At 41.1% G+C, this 23,746-nt stretch overlaps 1 long non-coding RNA gene across 5 annotated transcripts in view; it reads right to left on the bottom strand.

The window, feature by feature from the left end:
- LOC101719806 (uncharacterized) overlaps positions 1 to 23,746 on the bottom strand; it is a 172,537-nt gene that overhangs the window by 22,020 nt on the left and 126,771 nt on the right. For 2 of the 5 annotated variants that reach the window (XR_015448780.1, XR_015448783.1), the window contains one exon: positions 17,841 to 19,633. The exons of the other annotated variants lie outside the window; for them this stretch is intronic. This is a non-coding gene — a long non-coding RNA (uncharacterized LOC101719806). Of the gene's footprint in view, positions 1 to 17,840; positions 19,634 to 23,746 lie in introns of those variants that run through there. 5 annotated transcript variants of the gene reach the window in all.

Raw genomic sequence — 23,746 nt, 5'->3', positions numbered from 1 at the left:
ACTTTTCTTTTTGGCATTTTTCATTCTGAGATTACTATATAGTTTATTTATTTAACCTGAATGTTAATATATAAAGGCAGGGCTATTTTTTGTGTTTTATCTTCAATATGTGGAACAGTGCCTTACATGCAGTGGACATGATATAAGTGTTTGTGAGTGAGTCAATACTAAATATGCTTCTTTCCTCCTCTCAATCATGATTCTTTGTTTCCTTGTGTGTTTCATGATGTCTGTGGGTTCATGTTTCTTGAATGTGTGTATATATATATGTATATATATATATATATAGAGAGAGAGAGAGAGAGAGATGTGCATATATATATGTATATATGCATTTTTTGTCAGCCCTAAGATTCACATTTGCTCCTGCCAGACTCTTAGATTGCAACAAACTCATAGCCTTTCTTAAATAATTTATTTGTTTGCAATTTTTCAGACCACATACATATTAGTTAGCTTTTCACCAACATAATGAAATACTGGAGACAGCTAACCTAATAAGAAAAAAGAAAGAAAGAGATGATTTATTTAACGCACAACTATGGAGGCTTGAAGTCCAAGCAGCATGTCATAGACTCTGGCGAAGACTCAGTGTCAAATAGTGGGAGCTGGTGGGGCAGTTGAGTCCCATGATGAGTCAGCAAACACAGAGGAAGGGGTAACACTTGCTCCTTTCATAACAACTCTCTCATGAGGACTCAAGGGTCACCTGAGAAATGCCTTACTCCCTTTGAGGGCAGGGCCCTGGTGACCCAACAACCTTCCACTGGTCCCCACTCTTAATTAAGAGTTTCATATCACTTTCAGCACTGCCAGCCTTCTCCAATAACATGGACCCACAGGGGCATACAAACCATAACCAAATCACACAGAATACAGTGTTCTTGCTGGATGTCTAAATAAAAACTTGGAAAAATACAAATAGCAGGGTATTCAATATATCTCAGGATACACCTTAAAGTCAAAACATAAGTAAAAATATAGAGTAATTAGTACATATGTAATATCTCACATCACTGAATAGAAAATATTCTTATTTGTATGTCCAAAATAAATCCTTGGTTACAAAGAAAACTTTCATAAAAGTTGAAGTAGGAATTGTAGAACTCACGTATTCAACAATAAGCTAATAATTTCAACTTGTAAATTAATAAATATTCCTAACCCTTGCAGCAAATATGAATTAAAACTGAATCTTCAAACTATCTACAAAGCCATTAAAATAAAAGTATTTCTAGCAAAATCTATATGACCCAGCAAAAGAAAAAAATGCCTTAGTTTCAAATATTAAAGATTCTTAGGACTTACTGCTTGCTGACTACTTCTACCTGCCATGAACTGTTTCTCCTCTGTGATAGCCTTCTGCCTAGGAGCCAGCCAACTATGGATTTAAACCTCTAGAAACTATAGATACTTAGGAGTGAAGCTAAGCCAGTCCCAGCACCCGGAAGGAAGCTCCCCACCTCCATCCCAGGCTCATAGGGCAGTGAAGCTCAGCCACTCCCAGCACCCGGAAGGAAGCTCCCTGCCTCCATCCCAGGCTCCCAGGGCCAAGAAGGTGAGCCGGTCCCAGCATCTGGAAGAAAGCTTCCCCGCTACCATCCCAAGCTCCTAGGGCAGAGAAGGTGAGCCACATGGGTGCCAGAAGCACCCCTCCTCCATGGAAATGAGAAGACACATAAACAAGCCTCAAAAACAGACTTCCAGATCACCTACAGCAACCCCAAAGGGAAATAAGATGGAACACTCTGATACTCAACCACCTGGACTCTCTGAACTGGCAACAAAAGAGGATCTGGGAAAAATGAAATCAGAAATAATTACTCAGATAACAGCAAAGATTGTGCTCATGGTGCAAGACATGATTAATAGATCTAGAGAGGACACAGATAAAAAAATAGAGGATCTAAGGAACATGATGGAATCCCAACATAGGAAACAAATGGAATCCATAAAACAGATACAAACAGATTTCCAGGAGATTAAAAACTCCATCGAAAGTCTGTGCAGCAGAATAAACCAATGTGAGGATAGAATTTCAGATATAGAAGATAAGATTGCAATTAGTGAGGAAGAAAAGAAAACTTGCTTTAAAATTGTAAGGGAACACGAGAAATCAATCCAGCAGCTCCTAGATGATGCAAAGAAGGATAACATAAAACTGATTGGAGTCAATGAAGAAACAGGAGAGAGTGCAGATGGCATAAAAAAACTCTTCACAGAAGTGATGGCAGAAAACTTCCCAAGGAGGGGAAAAGAACTTGACATACAGATAAGTGAGGCATATAGGACTCCAGCTAGCCTTAATCAAAAAAAATCTACACATAGGCATATAATAGTGAGGATTCCAGAAATCCAACAGAAGAATAAAATTCTACAAGCAGTGAGAGAAAAGAAACAAATCACATACAAAGGAAAGCCCATCAGAATCACAGCAGACTTCTCAATGCAAACCCTTAAGGCAAGAAGAGCTTGGAGAGATGTATTTCAAGCCCTAAAGGAAAACAGCCTCCAACCCAGATTGATGTACCCTGCAAAACTATCTTTCAAAATTGATGGAGAAATAAGATACTTTCATGATAAAGAGCACCTCAGGAACTTCATGAATACCAAACCAGCACTCCAAAAAATTTTAGACAATGCCCTAGGAAAAAACAATGAGGATCACAACCCCAGGAAACCCAGCAGAATGAATCCATTGGGCATGACAAATTAATGCAAAGGGGGAGAATCCAACAAAAAGAAAAACTCATGACAAGGCTTTTAAAACTTTTGACTTCATCTCCCTAATGAGAGTATAATTCAATCTTGTTATTGTACTGATTAGTATTTTTCTGATTCTAGAGTTGCACACCATTCCTTGTGCTATACTGGCTATTTATCATCTTCTTATGTCTACATTTTAATTGGGTTGTCTGTTAATGAGCTCTAAGAATTCTTTGTATATTCTTCTCATAGATTATATGTATTGTAAATATGGTCTGTTTAGGGACTACTTTTCATTTTAATGATGTCATTTAAAGTTCTAAATTTTGATGGAATCTCATTTATCAATTTTTTTCTTTTATACATCAAGTTTTTGTATCCTAGGTAGTTCTTGCCTACCCTAAATTCATAAATATTTTCCCTTATAATTTCTTCTTAAGGTTTATACTTTTAGGCTTTCTTATTTAGGTTCATAGATCCCTTCAAGTTATTTTCATGTATGGAAAAAAAGGGTTGAGATTAATTTTTTATATATGGATACCAGGTGTTCCAGTGCCGTTTGCTGAAGATACTATCTCTTCCTTGGCTCTTGAATTGAGTTTATATTCTATAAAATTCTAATATTAAATAATCTTTCAAAACTCAGTGGACCATATATGTGTGGTTCTATTTCTAGATTCTCTGTTTTATTCCAATGATCTATATGTCTTTCCTTACACCAACACTGCCTTAATTACTGTAGCTTTAGAAGAAGTCTTAAAATTGGGTACTAAACATCTTCCAACAGTGTTTTTGTTTTTGTTTTTGGCTTTTCTGGGTCCTTTGTACTCCTATATAACTTTTAAATTTCAATATCCAGTTCTTCATTTATAGCAAGTATACACAGACCTGAACTTTTATATATACCTTGTGTTTTCTAATCCTGCTAAATTCAAGTAGAAGTTCTAGGGGCTCCTAGAGATTTCTTAGTATTTTCTCTGCAGATGATCATTTCATCTACATATAAAGATTTTGCTTCTGCTGTGCCAATCTTATCCTAGTTGTGTCATTTTATTGCCAGACTATTTTGGTTTAGACCTATGTTTCAAAGTCTAATGGACAGATGAAGAGTAGGCATTATCTGCCCTTGTTCCCCACTTTAGGGAGAAAACATTGTATCATCTCTATTCATAGAAGGAGTTTTTGTTGGAAGTATGGAGTACATGTCTTTGATCTGTTGAGAAGGTTCTGTTCTACTTCTAATCTCCTGATAGCTTTTACCATGAACAGCTGTAGTATTCAGTCCAATACTCTTTCTCCAGCTAGTGACAGGATCATATGGCTTTTTCCTTTCCTCTGTTAAAATCATGACTTCTGGGGGTGGATCTTCCAATGCTGAACCAACACTGCCATCCCTATAATAAAGCCACTTTCTACATACTGCCAGATCTGACTTCTAAGAGTTTGTTTTGTTAAACAAATTTCTATCTATGTTCATACATTTTTCTTCTATTATCTTTATCCAGTTTAAGGATTAGCACAATGTTGATTTCCTAAAATGAGGAGAGAAGTGTTCCTTCTTTTTTCTGCTTTAAATGTTTGATATAATTTATCAGTTAAAATGTTTATGAGCCTGCTGTTGTCATATAGGTAGGTTTTCAAGCTAGGAATATACTTTCTTTAATAGGTGCTATTCAAATTTTGTATTTCCTCCAGAGTTAATTTCATTAATTTGTCTTCTAAGTTACTTCTTAGAAGTTGTCAAATTTATTTCAAAACAGATTTTTGTAATATGCTTTCTATATCCTTTTAAATTCTGTAAAATCTGTGATAATGTCTCCTAGATCTTAATATTGTAATTTTAAAAATGTATACCTGATATTGTGTAACAGGAAGAAAAGGTCTAAAAGAGCAGGGGAATTGGGAGGGGTAGGGGAAGGGAAAAAAGGGAAAGGAAAAAATATAAGAGGAAAAAAATGGAAACTAGGTCTTTGCAAATAGGGAAAGGTGGAGGGGTTGAAGAGAGGGCAAGGGAAGGGGGAAAAAAATAAGAACCAAGAGACTTATGTAATGGTACAAGATCCCAATGATGAATGTAACTATATTTTATACCTAAAATGTACCAATAAAGTTAATGGAAAAAAAAAAGATTCTTAGAGTACACAGAAAAAAATAGCAAAAGGACAATAAAATTAACTGGAGCTAGAGAAAGAGAATTTATGAAAAAAGAAAAAAAGACAAATAAAACCAAAACTGGTCTTTTTCTGAAAAGACCAATAATAAAAGATAAGCCCTGTGAGGAGAGAGAAAAATATTTAAGAATAAGAAATAAGACACAATCACAGATATAGAAGAGATCAAAATAAGAACACAGAATATTCTGTTCAATTTAATAGCAATGAATTTTAATTTCCTAGCAAACTTTCAACAGAAAACTTGTTTAGAGCAGTTAGAATGGAAAAACTGGAAAAGGAGTCCAAGATCCTCTTTCAGATGTGACTTCACCACAATAAAACCCTGCAATTTGGGGTGGGGGGAGCTGGAGAGAGGCAGCAGGGTGACTCCAAAGATAACATCTCCATAGAATAATGACGAGCACTTGTCTCTGAAACACCATGTGACTGTTAATTGTGAACTTGACTTGGGTAAGGAAGGGATGACTAGAAAAACCCTGGTTGTGTCTGTGGACGATTAATACGTAGACTGAAAACTGAGAGCAGAAGACCCAACCTTGACGTGGATGGCACCAACTAATAGGCTTATAGTCTGGATGGAACAAAAAGGGAAAAGTAAGGAAATGTTCCCTTTTTGGAAGAGCTTCTGTCTCTGGTCTCCAGTTTCTTCAGACTTCAAACACAGATTCTTCAGCCTCCCGATGCAGACTCACACTCAAGGCACTACAGTGAACTTCCAGGCCTCCAGCCTTTGACCGCTGATGGATCCTCTGGCTCTCCAGTGCACAGATGGTCATTTTGGATCCTTCAGCCTCTGAACCCACAGGTGGCCATAGTGGCTTTTCCACCTCAGATCCTGTAAGCAGACCTAATAAATCCTTTTGTATGATTGTACATATATTTTATATTGATTCTGTTTCTCTACAGAAATTTAGTGCACTGTGCAAATCCAAATTAGGATTGTCCATTTCAAGAATACATAACATTGCATCTTACTGAAAGCCCTGGATATACCAGAGCCTGCTCTAAACAGGTTAATTGGAAGACCTTGAGAAGATAATCTATGATGATGTTGATTCCCTATGGAATCAATACAAAGAATAAGTTATAAGCTTCAAAGAAATCCGAAAGTTTGATTCCTCTGTCTCCAAGGTCTCACTTGACAATTCCAACAGTTTCTCAAGATTTACAAAGCATCAAATCCAACCTTGTCAAAATTTACATTCCTAAGCTTTTGTTGATATTGGCCACATCTTGGGAGAGTGCCAACACCATGTTCTTTTCATGACTGTTCAGATGGAGACATTTAGGAACTCATGGAAGGAGAGATCCGTGACAACACAGTCTCCAAAATCAATGGGACGCATTTCAGTAAAAGTTTACTTCCTTCCAAAACAGAAAGTGACACTGAACCATAGTTTTTGGTGAGCAGTTGGAAAAGTAAATTGAAAAGCATATCAAAATGTGCTATCGAGCATATTCACTACAAGGGGAAATAATTTTTCATGAATACACTCTCACCACTAAACTATAAGTATTGTGATCCTGAAGCAATGAATCCAGTTAAATTGTGCCCAGAGTCCCAAATCACATAAATATGAGACAATAAATATGTGCATTGCTTTAAACTGATGGATTTATGATAATTTGCTATGCAGCAATACAAAAGTAACGCACATCTCCCTAACTCTCTTTCCATACTATTCTCACTCCCCATACAGCCTCTTCCTCTTCCTTCAAGACAAATAATTTCTACTTGCCATTTAAGGTTCAGTTCAAATGTCATCTCTTCCAAGAACACTATTCTTTATTTCTTAACCCTCCACCCTTCTTCTTAAGCTCTATAATACCTACAGGTAATTATTATTATCCCCATATATTACAACTATATTTGAATCATCTCACTTATCTGTCTTCTTCATCAAATGTGTACCCCTTTGAAGCAAGACGCTATGTCCTTGCTCTATTTATATTGTCAATGTCGAGCACAATGCCTGCCACATAGAAAATATGCAATAAATGTCTGTGTGGTGTATGCATCTAAGTCCAAAAGTATCTCATTTGGAATAAGTCAATAAAATTACAAACTTCAAGTCCCTACTTCACTATGCTGGCAGGAAATATACCCTCAATCTACCCTTCATTTCCTTTCTCCTTCCTAAGTATCACATCAAAAACCTCATATCTCACCTTGTCGCACAGGACTATACAGAGAATTCGGCCATCTGTCAACCCTGGTTACTGGCGTCTCTGATTCTTCTGCACCCAGCTTGGAGGCAGGGATTGGGTGTATCACCCAACCATTCCACTCTGAAGACATCTTATCCTGGGAATCCCTCACAGGAGAGAAGACCTGGGTCCCCAGCACTCCCTGTCCATCATTCACTCATCTCTTTCTCCCCCCAGCCAAATCTCCTTTCCATCTAGGGAAGACATGCTATCGAGAGTCACTCCACCCTTTGTATCTCCTTGGCAAAGCCTCTAAACCCCTAAGGGATTAGAATTTTAGGGGTAAAAAAGCCAGAAATCCATTCCAGCTTCTTCTGCTTTCAAACCTAAGGGGAATCTTCTCAAGGGAAACAAGTATAAGCTCCTTGTGTACTTGAAAGGAAGGAAAGCAAGAGAGAGAAATTGCATAAGTATTCATTTGAACATATGAACCAGCCTCACTTTGGACTATCGCAATTCATTGATTTAGAGAAAAAATGATAACAATGCAAGGATATCTAAGCAGAAGAAAATCAGTATCAATAGAGTAGTAATCATCTATTCCAAGATATAAATCATTGAAAAAAAATCATTGTAGACAATCAGATCAACTTCTTTCCCAAATGTAAGAGGAGGAACAGTGATAACACGGACAGGTCAAAATCTCCAGGTGCCTGCTGTGGCGATGAGTTTAATTGAACATTATTTACTGGTTTCTTTCCCCGTCTCTATCTAACTTTTGATACTCTGGATTCTAGGAAGCACTTCCAAAGAAACTACCTGTCTCAGGCTCTGCTTTTTGAGAAAACCAAACTAGCACTACCATACACAAGGTACTTCTGGGAAAGTATCAGTGAAAACTGACACACCCAAAAGTAAGTACAGACTGCAGTGGGCATGGGGAGGTGAGGTAGGGATGGATAGCTAACATAGGAAAATTGGATGATCAGCTACACAGCCACCCAGTGATGGACTGTAACTGGCCTCAAAAAGTTCATCTGTGCAGTGTCAAGTTTAAGAGCAGGAGCACACTGCCTGCAGGATCCTGGTATCCACAGACCACAGACCACTGACCACTGACCACAGGTGGATGGGGGAAGTGCAAGCTCAGGCCCTGACAGTGCTGCTGAAGCAATGCAAATGCTGATGCACCAGCTACACTCTGACCTCACCCAGGCCTCTCAAAGTGGGGCAGTGAGAGGAGAAGATGTTTAGGCAGCTCTCTGGGAAGAGGAGCAATGCCAGCATGTGCTGAGAGGTGTAAGCAGTGAGCTGCTGGGAAGGATTAGAGTGCTGGAGCAAGTCAATGAGCTCCCAGTCAAGGAAGGGTAGAGAAGGAAGGCCTGGGGTGGGGTGCTTACCGAGCCTCTCCAAGGTGTTCACTGTGTAGCCCAGGTTTCCCAGGCCACAACAGTCCAGGGTTAACCATGGGCACAATAGAAAGAACTGCATTTAACCTCTCTGCCACCTGTCTGTTATTGCAGAAGATCCAGCTCCCTGAAATGGTTGCCAGTTTACTTCTGGTATGTCCAGTGAAGTAAAACACACTCAGCAATCAGTTTTGGCATTTTCCCACAACAACTGCCACTCTCTTCCTCTCCTGCTTTAAGCACTGTGCCAGTGAAAGCCTACTTGAAGACTCCATATTTGGCCATAGCCTCCGGGTTCCCATCAAGCTACCTTCCACTAGCTCCAAGCCCACTAGCACCATGGCCAGTTCTGCTAAGTATCAGAACTTTTGCTGTCCCCAGTATGCACATTAGATATCTCTGTTTCTATCAGAGACTTTCTTTCAAAAGGCAAGGAAATGGAATCTCTCCAGATCCTCCAGAAAGAATGTGGCTCTGTCAGCAACTTGATGATAGACCAATTTCTGACTTCTGACCTCAAAAACGGGAAGATGCTACAGTTGTGTTGTTTGGACTGCTAAGTTTGTGTTGCTTGGCTACTGTAACCATAGGCAACTAATTCAACCAACTTCTCATCCAAGAACTCTACACACATTATCTCTCTTAATCCTCCATGCAACCAGAAACAAGGAAAGTAGAACAACCACTGTCATATTCCCTGGAAGTAAAACAAATAGGGAAGTACATAAATTTAAGCACGGAAAGTTGGGGTTAATTGTTTACAGTATCACAAGTATCAAATAGCAGTGCCCAGGCCCTCACCCAACCCTCACCCAAGCTGTCTCTCTCCAGAATCACTTACTACATGACAGGGCCTCCTAGCCACATAGGAGACTGCGCCCTCCGTTTTGCAGCATTTTCCATGAAACAGTGGTGGCTGCAGCATGCCCAGGCCTCACCTGGATCTCAAAGGATGTACCTTACCAAGCCAGGTCAAAACTAAGGGAGTCAGCCCTCTATTCCTATGGCCTTCAATTGTTTCATTTCCACCCTTTTTAGCCAAAGTCTTCTAAAGAAAACAGGACTGTAACTGCTGCCCTACCTTTAGCCTTACCCATCTTATCTTGACCAATCTTGTGCAGTGTGTACAGTTCTTTACTGATGATGGCTGGGAAGATCTCAGAGGGAAGAACCAGCACTGGAGCTTTATTGAACTTACTGTTCTTTTGGAACTCTCAGGGGAAAGTCTTACAACCTGACACCTTTTAAAGATGAGAGCCCAAGGCTTGTGCTCCCTTCTCTCATGGTTTCTGGCCAGCCTCACCATCCCTCTGTGTGGTCTCCTCTTCCAAGTCTCCATGGATCCACGGTCCCCCTCCCTTAGGATACTCTGCCTTCCCTCATTCCTTCTTATTGTGTCCACAGGGAGAGAATGAACGTGTATAGGTTGCCTTCCTGGCCACTCTCTCGGCTAAACATGTGGTTCCAAAAGTGTGAAACCAAAAATGTAGTTCCTCATTCATTTAGCTTACCAAAAAGAATGCTATTGTTCTTAGAGCCAGCCCTGTCTAGTCTGATTTGAGGGGCTTGTTCGTCTTGGCAAGGCCCTGATTACCCCTAGGCAAGTGAATGTTATAGTTGAATCTGGGACATCTCCCAGAGGTCCATGGGCAGAAGCCACAGTGCAACAGTTTTGGGAGGTGGTGGAGTCTTCAGGAGGAAGTGGGCCTAATGGAATCAGGTCATGACCTTAAAGGGGACTGCAGGACCTTAGCCCCTTTCTGTTCCTTTTTGCTTTCCATCCCTCATACGGTAAACAGACTACCTCCACCCTCCCACCATGACATACAGCCTGGTCACAGACCCAAAGCCAACAGAGCCAAGAGCCCGTGGAGTGAAGCTGTGAGCCAAAATAAAGCTGTCCTCCTTTTAAGTTGTTTATCTCAGGTATTTGTTGCACCTATGGAAAGCTGACTAAATCAACCACCCTTCTTCATCCTCGGGCTGAGGATCACCAGGCATTGTCTGAGGTCTGACTTAGATGAAACATCAGACTAGCTGTAATGGTTCTTCTTTGGACATCCTGAAATGCAACAAGATGCTACTTTTGTTGCTATAGGAGACAGGTAGGTGGGTTGCAGAAAGGTTTTGCAGTTCATCCTTACTCACCTTCCTACAGTGTCTCTTTGTAGGCTTGGCCAGGAAACAGATGTGCTGTCCTTGGACGGGGCCTTCAGTTCTGGGCCAAACTTGCCTCCATATTCTTCCTGACTTTGAGCTGTGTGCTCTGGGGAAGCTTCTTATCTTCTCATGTAACACAGATGACCACAGGCCTTGTAAATCTTTGAAGTTCCTTACACAGGTCTTTAGTCCTACACTTCTTAGAAGGTAGAGAAATTAACCTTTGCTGTGATTGTTGCTAAATTAGTGGTGGCTGTCATTTTTAATCACTCAGGTGATTATCTTGGACTCTGCTTCTGGGGATACTGATTTTCCTACACTAAGAAGCCCTAAGATAAGAGTGTGAGTGCATGTGCATGTGCGTGTGCGTGTGTGTGTGTGTGTCTATGTCTGTGTAAAATCTTCTTCCAACACCCCAAGAATCCTGTGAGTTGGTTTTGACAGTGGCCATACTTCTAGATTCCCTACATGGGAATCTGATGCCCACCAGAGCCACCTGCTGAGGAACCACTATCCTTACCAAGCCTCCCTCAAGTGCTGGCTTTGGCACCCTGAGGTGAGGACAGGGGGAAAGGAGAAGCAGCTCTCTTAGCTCAAAGGCCTGAGCTTGTACCCACACGAGTTGGTCATGTGAACTTTCCGTATCACATCTTCCTCCCTCAAGTTCACCCTATTGGCTTCCTCCCTGAAAATCACTCACCTGCCTCTCACCTTCTGGCTGAGCCTTACTTCCATGTTTGGGACAAGAGAGACTGGGTGAAGACCAGCTTCTGGCCAGGACCTAGTGGTCAGAAACAGTGCCTCCCACCATCCTGGACCTTGAGTCTCATGTTGGCATGAGTGACATGGCTGTGAATCTGGTGGGCTTAGCAGAAGTTGTGGGGGAGACAGGAAGTTCAAAGGAGGACCTCAGAGGGTTGGAACATAGGAAAGGATGGGCTGAATCCACGTCAGACACTAAGTGGGGCCACTTTTTATGCTCCAACCTGAACTTAGGAGTGCAGGCGGGTTTATTCTCACAACAAATCACCACACTTCCTCCTAAATTGCTTCAGATTCTTCCTCCTTGCTGTAAGCATGCTTTTCTTTATTCGACATTCTTTCTCTTTTTAATTCTTATACACCATAAGAATTGGTGGGAGAGCTTATCTGTTACCTGTGGCTGCTCTAACAAATTACCATGACCTTGATGGGCCTAAGCAGCACAATGTGTCCTCTCTCGGTTTTCAAGGCCAGCAGTCTGAATCAGTTTCTCTTGGCTGAGGAAGGGACACCTGCACCCTACATTCCCTCCGGGTGCATTACTCTGCCTTGTCTGGTACCCTCCAGCACTCCTTACATCCCTCATCTCATGGTCCTTCCCTCCATCTTTTCTCCTTCTCTTTCCATCATCATTATCAATTGCCTTCTTCCTCTTCTACATCAAATATCTCTTTGCATCCTTCTTATAAGGACACTTGTAGCCAGGCATGGTGTCTCATGCCTAAAATCCCAGCACTCTGGGAAGCTAAGGCAGGAAGATTACAAGTTTGAGCCCTCTCCAGGCAATTTAATGACTGAGTGCAACTCTCACAAAACAGAAAGAATAAAAAAATAGAAAGAAGAAAAAGGGCTTGGGAGGCATCGCAGTGTGAGATGCCTTCAATCCCCAGTACACCCCCCACCCAAATGACACTTGTGATTGCATTTGGGAGCCATCTGATAATGCAGGACAACCTCCCCATGTTACCATCTTTAACTCATTTGTATTTCCACAGGCTCTTTTTCCAAATAAAGTAACATTCCTGGGATCCAGAGATTAAGACCTGCTTATCTTCAAGGTCCACCACTCAACTGCCACAGAGATAATCCCACCCCCCAGAGGCCCAGAGGGGCAGATTCACACCACGATTGCCTCATACATGGCAGCACTCAAAGCCCCTCCTTTAGCCTTTCAAGCCCAAGCTTTTCTCCTCCATCATACTACTTCTCATGCAATCATTGTGAACTTCTGGATGTAAGGAACTACAAATTGACCTAGGATCCCCAGGTGGAATGGATCCCTGAGCTCTGGAACCACTTAGAAGCAAGTGCTTTCTTCTTACCCCTGGGGTAACAGAACACCCAAAATCCCTCTGTGGTCTGTGACCATGGCAGTTGAGGGGAAGTTGTTCCAAATCCCCAATGGTCAGCAGAGCTTCACCCTGGCCTTAAAGATACAATAGTGTCAGTTATCCTGAGAGGAGTATGTCAGGAGAATCCTTTTCACTGAGGCAAGAGAGTACATTTATTACATTATAAAAATACCTGCATGGGCTAAAATGCTAAGTCAAATCATACTGTGTCCAGGCTCTGCCCTTTCTGTATGTCATCACATGCAAATCTTACTTTCATCAATCTCACATGTATTCAGTTTACCCCTTTAAATTGTTCCCAGACCTGCAATTTCTCTCCATCTGTGTGAGCAAAGCAAAAGCAAGCAGTGCCTCCCTCCCGATCATTTGGAATTTCCAGTAAACATAAATTCGATGTAGTCTATGAGCTTTTTTCTGCTGCTATCATTGTAAAAGAAACAACAGAGCTTGACTTATAAATATCATTACCTACAATGGATCTGCAAGCAGTGTGGAGAAATGTTGGCAATAATATTCCATCTCAAGGAGTCTTATTTTCCATCAGACAGGTGTACTTAGCTTTAACAGAAGCATTCCTAAAGACTTGGCCCTTCTGTATATTTTGTAAAGCAAATCTCATTTTAACATTGATTTCCATTATGTCGGGGACGTTCTCCCAAATCTTTTGCTATTACTGCTTAGCTTTGATGACTGCGCACACAAAGAGAGAGGGAAGAGATTCTTAAGCTCCAGATGCCTGCCTGGAAAGGACAGTCCAGCAGACAGGCAGCCTTGAGCTGCAGTATGCTTCTGAATGCTCTTATAGAACCCAAGGCCCACTACAAGTCAGAACCTTCAGTTCCTTTGCTCTACCATGATACTGATGGTGAGGAGAAAGGAAGCAGAGACTTATCCTGCACAGATATCAGACTAAGTGATATTCTGGTTTCCGCAGAGATGCAGGAGCTGGGGGCAGCTCAGAGGGCGCAGAGTCATGTAGGGCAGCGGTTGCAGTCACCTGAGTTGTTGAATTAGGAGGGCAGAAAGATGCAGTGAGAACTCTTGGAGTTGGGTCAGAGTAGCTAGAAGTCATGTGCAAATTTCCTTCTGGCCTGTTGTGCTCATTGTCAGGCAAATCAGATTCCTGTCTGAGCCAGTTCCCCCATAAGTATTTTTTAAAACTGCTTACCTAGCAAGTAGTTGTGGAGACTGGACGTATTCTGCAACAGAAGGTAGCAATTTCATCGTAAAGGGCCAAACAATGAATATCTTATGCTTTGGAGAATGTATAATCAGTCTGTGCCACAACTACCCAGCCACACATTGCAGCGCAAAGGTAGCACAGGCTATATATAAATGAATAGGTGTGGCTGTGTTGAGTAGAAGAAAGAAGATTGGACATGACCCATGGGCCACGGTTTGCCAGTCCTCCTAGAGTGCTTGGTACACAGCTTCGTCGTGATGCTGGGCCCAAGCCTGTTTGCTCTTAGATCCATTCTCTGACCTTCTGTGCACCTGTCTGAGCCTCTGAGGGCTAAATCCCTGCCAGATGACTGCCACATGGATGTACCCAGTTGAAGGTGGGGAGCAGAGCTGGCAAAGCCAATCCCTCTTCCACATCCCCAACTCTCAGCCCCGGTAGGGGGGCCTGGCCTTGGGGCTATGGCAGCACCAGGCCTTGCTTTTCTTCCACCCACCTTGGAGTGCCAGTGGTTCATCTCTGGGCTGCCTCACGTCACCTGCTGGCTTACTGCCTCTGCTGTAACCATGTCCAATATTCAGTTGCATCTGTCAAACAAACTAGATTGAGCTCATTGATTTTTCAGACTGAACCATAACTAAAAGAGTTAGTTCTCTAAAAGTGGTTGATTTCTTAATGTATGCCTCTTAATAGTCTAGATATTTCAAATTTTGTGAAGTAGCATTTCTGCATGATAAATGTCTATGAACATGTTCTTACACAGTAGCTATGTGAAAAAATGCAGAATCTCAGTCATTTAGTAAACAAATACACCATGAGCACCTACTGTGTGCAAGGCACTATTCTAAGCCCTAGAAACACAACAATACATCCAAGAGTATACAGTTGAATGAACAAGTCAATGACTTTATCTTTCACTCCATCCAACCTTTACATATCACATGTTACTGAAAATGGCCCCCTAGGTAATCTTAACTAATGTTTATTGGGACTTTCATTTGTGCCAGGTTGTCGTCTAAGCATATTACATAATTTAACTTATTTAACTCTTTTTTTATAATGTGAGATTACTATTTCTTTTATTTTTTATGTTTTAACTCTTACAGTAACCAGTGAAGTAGATGATATTATTTTTATTGAATAGATGATAAACTAAAACATAGAGGTAAAATAACTTATCCAAAAACATATGTTTAGTATCTAGTATCATATCTCAAGCACATAACTGGAACATATACTGCCTTCCTCCCAAAAGAGTGAAAGCTGTGTTCAAGGCCATGGTTAGTGACAAAGTCATGACAAGATCCAGGTTCTAAAGTTCTAATTATACATTCCAACGATTAGTAAACTGGCAGCCACTGATTGAATCACCAAGATAGCAGCAAGCCCCAAGAGAAGGAGCAATGAGAAGGAATAAAAAGTCATTACATTTCACTTTATAGTCTTCAACAGACTCCACAGGAGAATGTAAAAATCAATAAGGAAGCTGCCATACCAGCCATCAACACTTTTCAAAAGGTCCAAAACCTAACAAACACTGGAAAATCACAAAATCAGAATTTGGTAGGTAGGAGATGGTCTAGTTTAGGTGTTTTTGTAAATACTTAAGCCATGTATTCTTTTTTCAAATGGATCCCAATATGTGTAACAGTTCACAGTCTAAAATGGATCTCCATTTTTTGGAAGGGTGGAAGATTCTAGAAACCAGTTCCCCTAACTCTAGTTCCCAACAGCTTCTGAAGAAGACCCCATAGAGCCCAGTTTTAAGGCCGTCATTCTAGTTCACTTTAGTCTCTTTGAACCCCTGAGAAGTAACATGATTCACCAAGGTCATTCGAGGACATCACAGTAGCTTCAAGGTCCAAGCTAGGGCTCTGAGTCCCCTGCCAATGCTCTTTTCTACATCACCTCTGTATACTCTTTAGATTGGTTTTCCAGGAACCATGAAAATCTTGGCAGCAGGTAATTGTGTGTCTTTTGAGCCCACTCACATGGGCAGTGATAAAAAAAGCTGAAATGGCCAGCAGAGAGTTGGCAAACTCAATGGTCCAAGCTTAATTCCTGAGAGTCTCATGTTCCTCAGCTATGTGGTCAAGGTTGCCCTGAGATAGATAGAGAAGAAATCAGCTCTCTCATCTACTTGGGGGAGCACTTAAAACTGCCCAGCAAGAATCATTTCCCACAATATCAAAAGCTCTCCTTCCTAAGACTGCTGTGAGCTGTGCAAGTTGCTGATGCAAATCTCTGTCCCCAGGCTTGTTGCTCACAGTTGTGTTTAAGATGGAACAGCAGGACTCCAACAGCACTGGAGCCCAAGTGGGAGGGCCGCCTTTCTCAGAGGCTTTCCCTTAATGGAGCCAACAAGCTCTATCTGCCATCTAGGCTATGTGGGGTGTCCAGTTCTCAGAATGGAGAAAGGAAAGCCCTGGAAACCTCAACTCTGAGACAGCACACTTAGCCCAGGATGCCAACAACTCAGAAACAAATTCCTGAGCACAGATGGCTAGATATAGGTAGCAAGGGATAAAACTTGGTCACCCTTAACCTTGTAGGGTAAGTTTTTTATCTGGGGATGTATACTCCAGCTCAATGGCCAGAGCAAGGTCATCATAATAAACCAAGGGAGTTTCACCTCCAAAACCACCAGCTGGGTTTCACATCTGCAGACATATCCCAACTCTTTGTTCACATCTCTTGTCCTTCTAAATAAATTATATTATCCAGATTCAATTGCTGCAGATACTAGAGTGAGGTCCACTGTTCCTTTTAGGATTCTTTTCTTGGAAAGGTTTATTTTCCTTGCAATTAAGTGAAACTCAGGAGTTGTGCTTGAATTACCATCCAGCCAAGTGTTATAAAGACATAGGGACTGACAGTTTTCCATTGATGGATTAGACACTCATTATTTTTCCTGGCTTTTAACAGCTTTTCAATCTCACTTGTCATTCTGATCTCTCTTCTTCCAAGATGACAGTACAAATTGGACACAGACTGCACTTACAGCTGCCCTTCCAGAAACCCTGAGCACCTAATGGTTTGTCAAGTTATTGGCTTTTTTTGTTTTGTTTTTTCTAGTAAATTCTTTTTTATATTCCAGGAAATTGGTTAAGTTCATTCCTTAAAGAGAAAAAAAGTCAATGTCCTTAATTGTTCCCTCCTTTTAGGGTGTCTCATTCCCAGAGGAACGAGCTGTATTGGTTTTGGCCAAGGGTCCAACATCATCTGCTTTCCTGTAGTGCTTCAAATGCCCCACTTCCTTTGGACAGAAGCCTGCATGGAGTCACCAGCCTGACTTGGAAGAAATGCACTCACCCTGCAACACAGCAGGATCTACTGTGCCCCACCCTCAATGTACCTGGGTCATTGCTCAGCTCCAGATTCTTCCTTTCTTGGAAAGATACAAAAAAAGGCAGTGTTTATCTCTAATACATGGAATTTGGGGAAGGTTTTGATTTTCTTTTATTTTTTTTAATTCTTTCATGTATTTTCCAATGAAATAAAGAAATCACTGTCCTTCCCTTTGTGACAATCATTCCCTTGCATCTCATTCTGAGCTTACAAACTATTTATACATCCCCAATGTGTTAATGTAAGTCATTTTTGAAATTTCTTATGAAAACCATCATACTTTTTCTAAGGTTTTTAAAATAAAAGACAAAAGTGTGATGCTGTCTAGAATAACACTGTTCCATACCACAGCCACCAGCCATAAGTGGCTGCTGAGCACTTGTCCAGTAGAGAAGCACTTGATGTCCAGCAGAGATGAGCGGGAAAAGTCAAGCTGCACTGTCACACTATTTGTTTTGCAGGGTGAAGAAGAACATAGTTAAATCATGGTAGGTTCTTACTGACTAGGTAGCTTTCCGTATTTTCCTGGCCCACATGGTATAACCAATTCTTTCCTCCCTCTGGGCTGTTGTCCTGAGTATGAAGTCAACAGACAGAGCAGTGGGGAATGAACCATGTATATTTTATTAAAGACCAAAGAAGAACTCACATTAACCGAGAGGGCCTCCAGGGGAGGATACCAAGGAGCACCCAAGTTCAAGGGTATATATGCACTTTGTTGTTAGGTTACTCAGGTCCCTATCCTAGCTGGCTAATGTTTGTTCATCTCCTTGTCTCGATCCCCTTCAACAGCGGTGTCCTTAACTACCGTAGGGATAAGGGGCCATCAGTCAATTTGGCTGCTTCTAGCTGAGAGGGGCCATGGCAGGGCTACAATCAAGGTCCTCCACCATGGGGTCTATCTAAGAGCCCTGAGTAGGAACCAAGAGGAACATCTATCAATGGGTCTGACTGCACCACCATTTTTAGCTTCAAAGCTGTCAAACAGGAAGAAACAAATCTGACTAAGAGAATGAGTGTGCATGGTCCAAACAATAAAGCTTTTGGCAATGGCCCAGCTAAGGCAAGAACTGGGCAAGTCCAGTCCAGATTTCTGACCAGGATCTCCATGACACAAATAACTTTTGGCAGATCTTAGTGGTAGGTCAGCTAGCTGTCATGCTGTAATAGCTTTTGTGTGTTCTGGGAACACTCTTTCCCCCAAATCCCTTTTTGGAACACTCACTTTCACAACACTGTCCATAACTGTCTCCTATTGAAAACCTTCTCCTGGGCCTAACAAAGAGGGAGGGGAGAATCTAAAACTAGAAATAAGGGGAACTAATCTAAAATTAACAGTCACTTTTGGATACAACTGGGAGCTGAAAAGACCTTCTGATATCATCTTTCTAGTTTTGACTGTGATCATGGTATGTGACAAGTTTAATTTTCTGCACTCTCTGTGTTCTATGTGAATGAATACCACTGCTCCTAAAATTCCAACCATCTTTTCATTTACCAAATATATATTTTGTTTTCTAAACAGGCTCACATAGAACTATATTGTCACCAAAATGACTGAAACAAGGGAATTGGAGGTGGTTTATATCTGGGATATACTACATAGTACTTTGAAATTGCAAGTTATTTTTTTTTACCTAGGAGTAAATTCTCATCATTATTATTTGCTAGCTTGGGTTTTTCTTAAAGTGAAATAAAATGCCTCTGAGTCATCTACCTCTACCTTGGACTTACAAGTTTCTGTAAGGATTGCTACTGTCTTCAACTTCTTGAGGCTGTTTTTCAGACCTGGCTAACTGGAAATTCAACAGAATAACCAAGAAAGGGGCTGTTAGGAGCAAATGGGATGCAGGGCTTCTTGTCTGGTACAGGACAGGGAATATGTTACCAGACTTGAGAGCATCCCACGTGTTTCCTGAAGCTTATGTTTTGGTAATTCCATCTTAATGGGAAAAATGGCTACCATACTTAGTCTACTCCGACAGTCCAATTCAAATGTCTGTGGCAGAAAAATCTACACAGGGAAACTCTGTCCTTGGTCATGGCCCTTGGCCAGAGATCAGAAAACTGTGTGATTAGTTAAAAAGAGACCAGGACAAAAATGTATGAATTGGTCATATGACCCATCCTCTCAGTCAGGGAAATAAGTCAGGTATCAGTCCCACTGGCAGTGGCCACCTCAGGAGGGAGACAGCCCACTCTGTGGGGAGGCAGCTCAGGTCCTGCGAGGGTCTTTTCAACCACATCCATGCACCTGGCTGCTGGATTTCATCAGCCGCACCATCGGGAGTATGAAAGGCCAGAAGTATAATAGAAACCACTTGTCCCTGCAGTCGAGAAGAATGGGGTCTGAAAAGCAGTGCAGAGTTGGTTCTTGTCCGGACCAGTGACTCACTGCGACGCAGAGAAAAGGGAAATTGTCTGTTATTATTTGTGGGAAATAAAACAGGAGTCATTATACCTAGAAACAGCACCAAAGCTCCCACTGGTACAAAGCATTCCTAAATGTTCACATCCCTTCTTCAGTTCATAGAGGATCCCCAGGGGAAGCTGCAGTCTCACCCTTTGATTGCTCTGCTGATACGGTTCCTCAACTCCTGCCTATTGTTCAGCATCTTTGCCCTTTGTGCCCAGAAAGATACCCTGTGCTAACCTTTGCCTGCAGGAAGCACTTTTAGAAACTTCCTCTTCCCACACTGACTCCACTTACCTAGACCAGTTTGTGTTACAGGAGGAGAAATAGGCAACAGGAGATCCTTCCAACACACACACACACACACACACACACACACACACACACACACACACACGAAGAGCCTTGGCCTAAAAGCCTCAGGGCAAAGAAGAACATTTCCAAGCCCAGCCACTATCTGAGTAAAAATAACTTTACAATTAGAATTCCCACTTCATGCTTTACACAGTGTTGTAATGGCAGAGACTTGTGGAAACTGCCTGACACACAACAACACATGTGAAATGGAGGTAAAAAAGAAAAGATTAAATGAAAATACATATTTGAGCTGCTTATTAGGAACAGTAACATTTCCAGGAATGGGCCACATGGGGAAACAGTTGATTTGGCTGGGGATAAGCAGGGCCTCTTAGGTACGCCCTGCAAAGATGTGATCATAACTTAATTTTAAATCTGAGGATTGTAATAAGGACTGGATTTTTAAAGTCATTGCCAAAGAAAAGAGAGCAAGCACAAGCCAGCCCCCAGAGGACGAATTGTGAAATGTGTGGCATTATCTGAAGGTTAGGAGGAGGGGCAGGGACTAGCTAAAAGCTAATTTCCACTTGTCTTTTCAAAGGCTCTAGCAGTGGGAACTCTGATTATATGGTCATCTGCTGCAGAGGATGCAACAGTGAGCTCCTGAGATCAGTTAATCAGGGGGCAAAAAGGAGGGGAAAAGATTTTTCTTCTCTGCAGAGAGTGCTCTGCTCTGCTTGCTAAGAGGTTTCTATTAGATGTTGGTAATCTGATGCTTTAGGTCTTAATCTTCCCATTTATGGGCTGATTTCACATTGCTGGAGACAGTGTCCCTCCCCAACAGATGTTATTTTTGCAGAAAGAAGGCTACACAATAGACAGCAAGACAGTTCTCTTTCACCCAAGTTGGACTCTCAAATTTGAAACAGTGGCTGTTTTCTTTCCTCCTTAAAGAGCTAAATCACAGCTTTGGTACTTACACTTAGTACTAACAATGCACTAAAATGAGCATATTTGATCTCTGCCGAGGGTGGGAAGTGATGGCTTGGTGAGGACCTCCTTGAGAAACCATTTCCTGCAACTGTGCTGGGAAGACCACAGGACAGCCAAGTGTTCAGGAGTGCTTGGAAATGAATTTAGAACGAACACTTCCTTGGTTACAAACTTGAGATCAAGGGAAAGCCAGTGAAAGAGTAATTTTACCTTTTATATCAGATTCATTCATAATCAAGGCCTTAATTTTATATAATGTTATAGAGTATAAATAAATAATATTTCGTATAAACTTCCCAGAGATTAAAACTGACCATAATAATCTCTCTTTAAAATATATTTGTATTTCTAGAAACACAAAAGAAAATGCTATAAGTCACAAAAGTATGAAATTTTAAAGTCAGTTGATACTATTACTCGGGGTTCCTAGATACCAAATAAAAATATCCCATTAATCTGTGTGTGTGTGTGTGTGTGTGTTAATATCCTGCTTCCCTTGCCTGGCTACAATTCAATGACCTTCACATGCAATATCTATTGTTGCAGTTACTTTCATCTTTACCTGAGTAAAGCACAATCAATGTTCTTGTCCAGCAATTCCAATTAAGCCACTATAGACAACCATGCTGAATCTGCAAACTTTGGATTTACACTGAATTAATGAAAGCTGAAAGAGGTTTCCATGTTATAGCCACACTTAATGCATCCTTGTCAAAAGGAGATGTAATTACAGTATTGCCTACACATAGCAGGTTGATCAACTTAAGCAAGGTGACAACCATGAATTGATCATGTGGGAGTGTCAATAAACATCCCAGGAGCTATTATAAAATGTGCCACTTTTAAATTAATTCCCTAGAGCCTGAATGGTTCAGGTAATTAGTAAGGAATATACATTTAGAGTCATTTATTTCATGTCAGTGATTTAAATAGACCTAAGGGTGCACCACCGGCAACTACCCCTACCAATTAGTCTTCAGTAGTTAGATAAACCATAGGTCTTAACTTAAGCATTTTTTTCTACATGTAGAAACAAAAAAATATTGTTCACATTTAATATTTAGGGGAAAAGTACATTATCTGAAAATAAAGCAAGGTAATTGACAAGACAGAGAAGGTAAAGCAATATTCACATCTGCTGTTTTAGGACTTTCCTGACTTAGACATTAGACACACCTTACAACATTAGCTTTTATATGAGTTTTTTTTACTTACTGGATTTAATTAAAGAAAGAAAAAATACAAACTTTAAAGTGGAAGGAGAAAAAAAGAGGTACATCTGGTTACTTAATTGCTGACATACACTAACCTATGTAATAATGTTGATTGTTGTTTGGCAAACTTGACTACTTTTTTCATCAACAATATTTGTTAACTTCTTATTTAACATAATAGAGAAAAGATATCTCTAGTTGCTCTTCTCCTCTAAACTAACAATGAAAACCAGGAATCACTCCTGTCCCAAGCCACGGTGCATAAAGGGCTGCTGAATGCACGGAGAGTGTACCCATGGAATGGAGGACTTAGAAAGAAAACATGAGTTTTGCAAGTTCAGAGCTAACAAGGGGTTCTCCCTAGCAGATGGCCCAGTGGAGGAGTAAACTGAGGTACTTTGATGGAAGCAAAAATCTCAGAATGTGTAGGCAACTGGAGGGAGCTCCCCACAGATAGGTAGAAAAGTTATGTTTGTAAGAAATAGGCTGTTTGTAAGAAATCAGCGAGGCTAGATTTAGAAACAATCTGGAGGCACATAGAGCAGCAGCCTTGATTACCTAAAGGTAAACAAAATTTAATTACCAACCAATACCTGTGACCATGGGCTTAAAGTGATTTTCCCCCACAGGAGTTGAAAGTCACATCAACAAAGCAGGAGGCTAGTGATGAAACATTCAGAGATGATTTAACAAATGTTTCTGGTATTCCACCTTATCCTTCTTCTTTTGTTCTACAAACAGTTGGTCTAAGCATTCAATAGTGGGAAAAAGCATGGAATTCATACAAACAAACTTCCAGGACTGTTTTAGTTACTTTCCCATTACTGGGACAAAATACCAACACCTGCAATTTAGAGGAGGAGAGCTTTATTTTATTTTGACTCACAATTTCAGAAGTTTCAGTCCCTGGTTGACTGGCTCAAACCCAGAAACAGCATGGAAGGGCCTGCTGGGAGGAAAGTTGCTCAAGACATGGTGGTGGCCAGGAAATAGGAAGCAAAGGGAGGGAAGGTGATGCACCCTTCCGGTCATCCCCCAGTGACCACCTCTTTAGACCAGGCTGGGCCCCTAACAGCACACTCAGCTGCTGAACTCATTAGCAGATGAATCCTCTGATGAGTCTGGCCCCCTAAGATCCTATCACCTTCCAAAAGCTCTGCCTTTGAGCACATGAGGCTTTGGGGAACGTTCTTGATTTAAATTATTAACAAGAACCGAAGGAGGAAGTAACAGTATGAAACAAGGTGAGTGAAGAATAAATATCAGAAAATTATGTTCCAGATCAGATTACAATCAAATATCTTCATAGAAATCAAAGGAATTAAATAAACATGGCTGCAAATAAGGGCAAAAAAGAGAAAACAAGGACTTAGAGGAAAAAAGTTTTTTTCAACGCTGAGGATGGAACTAAGAGGCTCTATACTACTGAGCTACATCTCTAGCCATTTTTATTTTTTATTTTGAGACAGGCCCTGGCTCAGTTGCTTATATGGGACTTGAATTTGCAATCCTTTTGCCCCATCATCCCTCAGTGCTGGGATAATAGGTGTGTGCCACTGGGACTGACTAAAGTAATACATTTTTTTTAAA

The sequence above is a fragment of the Heterocephalus glaber genome, unplaced genomic scaffold (assembly GCF_053883595.1).
Source record: "Heterocephalus glaber isolate CG9 unplaced genomic scaffold, H.glaber_assembly_v1.0 deba00000546, whole genome shotgun sequence".
NCBI classification, from domain to species: Eukaryota; Metazoa; Chordata; class Mammalia; order Rodentia; family Bathyergidae; genus Heterocephalus; species Heterocephalus glaber.
This window is presented reverse-complemented; position numbering and strand designations above follow the sequence as displayed.